The sequence below is a fragment of the Lynx canadensis genome, chromosome A1 (assembly GCF_007474595.2).
Source record: "Lynx canadensis isolate LIC74 chromosome A1, mLynCan4.pri.v2, whole genome shotgun sequence".
Lineage (NCBI taxonomy): Eukaryota > Metazoa > Chordata > Mammalia > Carnivora > Felidae > Lynx > Lynx canadensis.
Window position 1 is genome coordinate 117,909,749 of NC_044303.2, and position 6,000 is coordinate 117,915,748.

Below are 6,000 nucleotides of genomic sequence, written 5' to 3' on the forward strand. Positions count from 1 at the left end.
TGGAGGTAGGAATAAATACATGTTCCTATAGACTATCTCTGGAATGATATTCTAGAACAGTTGTGGTGATCTCCTTGGGGGGAGGAGAACTGAAAAGCTGGGAAGCTGAAGCAAAAGGAGCAGGAAGTCTTCCTTTTCATACTGCTTGATTTTTAAAAATGTTTTTATCTATTTTACCTTGAGAGAGAGAGAGAGAGAGTGCGTGTGTGCATGAGTTGGGGAGAGAGGGAGAGACAGAGAGAGAGAGAGAATCAAGCAGGCTGCACGCTCAGTGCGTAGCCTGATGTGGGGCTCAATCCCATGACCCTGGGATCATGACCCAGGGTCAGATCAAGAGTCAGATGCTCAACCGACTGAGCCACCCAGATGCCCCTTGTTTGATTTTTTTTATCCTTTGTGAGTGCATTACCTATGCTAAATGCTTCTGATTATTTTTATTTTTTTTTAAGTTTATTTTGAGAGAGAGTGTATGTGCACACAAGCAGGGGAGGGGCAGAGAGGGAGAGGGAAAGAGGGAATCCCAAGCAGGTGCTGCGCTGTCAGCGCACAGCCCGATGCAGGGCTCAATCTCACCAACTTCAAGATCATGACCTGAACCAAAATCGAGACTCTGATGCTTAACGGACTGAGCCACCCAGATGTCCCACTTGTAATTATTTTTAACACAGTGGTTTCAAAAATCAAGTGTGTGACCTGGGCATAGACAAAAGGCACAGGTTTGATACGTTTGAGGGAGTGGACAGGATGTTTCCTGAGCCTGGTGACTCTTCTGCTCTAGGGTGGACTTCCGAGGCTGGTGGACCAGCTGTGTGGGATGTTTCCCACGTCTCCAAGTCTCTTCCATATCACAGAGCACAGGAAGCAGCCTGGGGCTGGAAGGAGAGCAATGTCATCCCACATAGCATATGACCAAGAAACAGAGCTCACAGTAAATGCACTAAATTTCACAGGCAGCCAAAGGAAACAGGAACCATTCTCATTATTCTGTGTAGAGTTCACTTCCTGGGAGCTCTCTGTTGCTGATGGAGATAAACAAACAAACAAACAAACAAACAAGAAGGGTACTCCATAGCCTCCTTGGAATTTCATAGCTGAGTCTTCTCCCTGGAGAGTCAGTCTGCCTTGAGAAGAATAGCTTCTTTCCTGGCAAAACCAGTTTTCTACAGCACAGAATGTGTTAGAGAGAGTATGATAAGCACTGGAAAATGGAGAGTTTGGGAGCAGAACCCACTGTAGCAGATAATCACTGTCATCCTAGGAGCTGATGTTCGCTGAGAAGGTATTGTGTTATGTGGACTGTGCTAGGTGCCTTGCATGCATTATCATGTCAGTCCTTAGAACAACTCTATGGGGTAGGCACAGTTATTCCAATTCTACTAACGAGAAAACTGGTACACAGAGGTTTAGAATTTCACCGGAGGTCATGTAAATGGGTGATCTGGGGCTTGAACCCAGCTGTTGTCAGTCTTAGCCATTCAGTCGTACTTCCTCCAAAAGAGGGCTTATCCAACACAGCCTAAAAACCAGTTAAAAAGCACCAAGCATTCATTGAGCACCTACTGTGTGCCTGGGACTGGAAGAGGTACCATGGGAGACATTTGATGTTTGAGTGTTAGTGTGACTCTTGGAATGTGATTTTCTTTAATTGAGGTGAAATTCACATGACATGAAACTAACCATCTTAAAATGAACAGTTCAGTGGCATTTAGTACAATCACAGTGTATAGCCATCACCTCTATTTAGTTTCAAAACATCTTCCTTACCCCAAAAAGGACCCACCTCCTCATTAAGCTGTTTCCCTCCATTCTTCCCTCTTCTCAGCCCCTCTAGCCGCCAAATCTGTGTTCTGTTTCTGTGGATTTACCTATTTTGGATATTTCATATAAATTGAATCATAAAATATATGACCTGTGTCTGGCTTCTTTCACTTAGTATATTGTTATCAGGGTTTATCCACATTGTAATAGGTATCAGTAATCCATGCTTTTTTTTAATTAGATTCCATAATATCATATACCACACTTTGTTTATCTATCCACCCATTGGTGGGCATTTGAGCTATATCCACATTTTGACTATTATAAATGTTACAGGACAGAGAACCAGTTCCAAACTTAGGTTCACCTGCTCACCGCTTGAAAATCAAGAGAGGAATGATGGAAGGAAAGGAAAGGTTGGTTTATTCAGGAAGCTGGCAACTTGGGAAGATGGTAGACTAATGTCTCAAAGACCATCTTCCCTGTCCAGGGGAAGCTGTAGGGTTTAAAGGAGAAAGCATGGGAAAAGGGTGGGTGGGGGGGCTACACCCAAGAGAAGCAGGTGCCCAGGTGGTTACTCATATGTGGACATGACCCTTCACAGACTTCCTGGATCAGTGGCAGCTGTTTTCGAAGGCTTATCTTCTGGAAAAGTTTGGTTCTTCATGCCCCAAAACCAGTGGTCTGCAAATGTCAAGGAAAGTAAGTTGTTTCTGCTGTGCATCAAGGGACAGGCTAGCAAGCAAGGAATGCATAAGCTTGAAGCAAGCTAACCGTTAGGACGGGCTGGAGTGCAGTAAATTTTAAAAAATAAAAAACCACTCAAACCACTGCTGTGAACATGTGTGTGCACGTACTTGAATAGCTGTTCTCAGTTCTTTGGGGTTTACACCTAGGAGTGGAATTGCTGGGTCACATGGTAAGTCTATGTTTACCTTTTTTGAGGAACCCCCAAATTGCAATGTGCTATTTTGACATTGGAGTCTTTTCTTGGTACCTTGGCTCTCTCCTATCCAAGCAAAGGAGAGAGCTCCTTTCCAGGGCAAACAAGAGAAACACAGTGTGGTGTGTGAAGACACAGGCTGGTGTAGTTTTGAACCTCTGTTCTACCACTTGTTGATACTAGGTGTGTGGGCTAGTTGTAAGCCTCTTTGAGACTGTCTCCTTCTGTGTAGAAATGGAGATGATCCCATCGTCCATCCATCCATCCATTCCTTCACTGCGTCTGCTGAGGCTGTTGTGGGCCAGGTGCTGGGGTCAGAGAAAGCCTTCATCAAATCTATGGAAGGAAAATGGGGTGGAGTGGGGAGGACCCAGGAGTGGATTTTTGTAAGCTTATTTATTTTGAGAGAGAGAAAGAGAGAGAGAGTAAGCAGGGCAGGGACAGACAGAGAGGGAGACAGAGAATCCCCAAGAATCTGTGCTGAGAGCACAGAGCCTGATACAGAGCTCAAACCCACAAACTGTGAGATCATGACCTGAGCCTAAATCAAGAGTCGGACGCTTAACCGACTCAGCCACCCAGGTGCCCCAAGAATTTTTTTTTTAATTTAATTTTTTAAAATTTACAGCCAAATTAGTTAGCATATAGTGCAACAATGATTTCAGGAGTAGAAGAATCTTTATTTTTTAAAGATTTTATTTTTAAATAATCTCTATACCCAACATGGGCTTGAACCTACAACCCGGAGGTCAAGAGTCACATGCTCTACCAACTGAGCCAGCCAGGAGCCCCAAAAGCAAGAATCTTTTTGTCATGAGCATAATGACTCCCTTTAATCACAAGTAGTCAGTGAGTATGTCCAAGTAGGACTGCAGCCCATTCCTCTCTATCCCCAGCAGCAAACACAGGGCCTACAGAAAGAGATATGTCATTTAGGGTTCTGGAGTGGAAAGCAGCAGAAACTGAGTGGCTTGGTTTAACAGATATTCCTGGAAAAAAGATTACAGTAGCCCCCAGAATCGCAAAAGTAACTAAGCACTCAGCCCTCCAGGAGGCCGGGAAGACACCAGGCTGTTATAGGCATGTTAGCACCAGCAGCCATGGAACTGCACCCCCCTGGGGCTCTGCTCCCATGCTCCGACCTCGTCTCCACCTGAGGGCACCCTGCCCGGCTCCCGGAGCATCCTGCCGCAGCTCAGGGCCTGAATGCCACTACAGGTGCTGCCTGTCACTGTAGGTTGGTCTTTGCATGACTCCCGGGGGTTTCTTCATGTTATGGTCATCAGAGGTTTGAATTCTCATTATGACAATTTTCTAGCAAATATCAGTAACATGTCTTGAGGAAAAGTGTCTCTGTCTGAAGTCACTCCTGGGGCTGAAAGAGCAAAACTGGGTCTGGGACTGACAGTGAAAATCAGCTTGTACTGCCCAAGAATGAAGCCAGGAGGACAGAGAAGATAAAGCCAGCTGGAAAGCCAACAGGAAACACTTTCTCCCAAAGTCATGTAGAAACTATGAAATGTCATAAGGACCTCTCTTTGGGTGACCAATGCTTTCTGATCTGTGACAAAGGCCTTCTTTGCCATTCTCATCTATTACGGAGGACAACCAACTACTCAGCCACCCTCATGACACAACAGCTTTCAATCCCCAGTTAACTCTGCTTTTCTCAATCCTGAGTCCTAAAGAGTAACACAAGCAGTCCTGTGGAAGGCCCCACCTCACCACATCAAGGCAAGAAATATGATTGCATCACTGCAGGCTCCTTCCTGGTGGCCTCTGGCTAATGAGGCTTAACGGGACTGTCAGGGTCTGGAATAGAGGACTGTGATTGGCAGCCCCGCCAGGACCGTGGGATGGAGGGCTGAAGTTCGTCCAAAACAAGGTGGAATGCTGTTATTAGGGAAGAGTGAAAGGACTGGGCTTCCAGACCCAAGACATCCAAACTCCAAGAGTCTATGCTAACAATCATGCTAATTGTTATTTTTGCGGTCGTGTACTTAGCAAATGTCTTATAAAATTATAGATGATAATAACAATGCTTGGGGCGCCTGGGTGGCGCAGTCGGTTAAGCGTCCGACTTCAGCCAGGTCACGATCTCGCGGTCCGTGAGTTCGAGCCCCGCGTCAGGCTCTGGGCTGATGGCTCAGAGCCTGGAGCCTGTTTCCGATTCTGTGTCTCCCTCTCTCTCTGCCCCTCCCCCGTTCATGCTCTGTCTCTTTCTGTCCCAAAAATAAAATAAACGTTGAAAAAAAAATTAAAAAAAAAATAACAATGCTTAACGGTGATTGGGCATTTGCTATGTGCCAGGCATTGCTTGTTTATTTAATTCTTGAAGCAACCTATTTTATAAGGTCTTCTGCCAGTTCTGGGCCATGCCATCTGTGAAGGGAGAGTCATCCAGCATGAAGACGAGAGGTTGCCAGCTTCCAGCTCTGGGTGCCACCTCAGTGACTACTCTGGCCTAGCAGTGTTCCCTGGATCTCTCTAGATCTTTGTTGGAGATGTATGAAGTTAGAAGTGGGTACTGGCCCAACACGCCCTACTTTAGGTCAGGACTCGCACTCCACTCTGGCAGCAATGATGGTAATAAACACTCTTAAGTTGCTTTACTACGTACCAGAGACCGTGCTAAGAGTTTTGCATTTATCATTTCACTTCATCAGCAGAGCAGCCCTGTGAGCTACATGCTTCTTTATTTGACAGATGAGCAAACTGAGGCCAGGAGAGGTTTCTTGCTAAGGTCACATAGTTGATGAATGACAGAACCAAGATTTGAACCTAAGGCTGTTTACAGCTCATGTGCTAAAACCACAAGGCTACATTGCTTGAATGACCTGAGACCATCTGTAAATGCAGCCTCTGTTTACATTTTTATAATTGTTTATGTAGTTTTTCATATATATATATATTTTTTTTTCATATATATATATTTTTTTCATATATATATATATATATATTTTTTTTTTTTTTTTTAAGTGTGCTCCACACTGGATGTGGTACTTGAGCTCACAGCCCTAAGATAAGACCTGAGCAGAGATCAAGAGTTGGACACTTAACTGACTGAGGCACCCAGGTGCCCCCATATTTAAATATATTTTTAATAAATTAGTGAAAAGCACTTAGCCCAGGGCCTGGCATGAGATTCATGAGCCATTATTACAGTTATAATGGGTGTGACCTTGACCAGTATGTAGAATCCTATTCTTACTGTAACTTTAGGTTATGATTCTCCCTTTATCTTCATTGCTCAGTGATGATCAGTTTGCATGGCTCTTAGATGCTTTCCATCTCTCCCC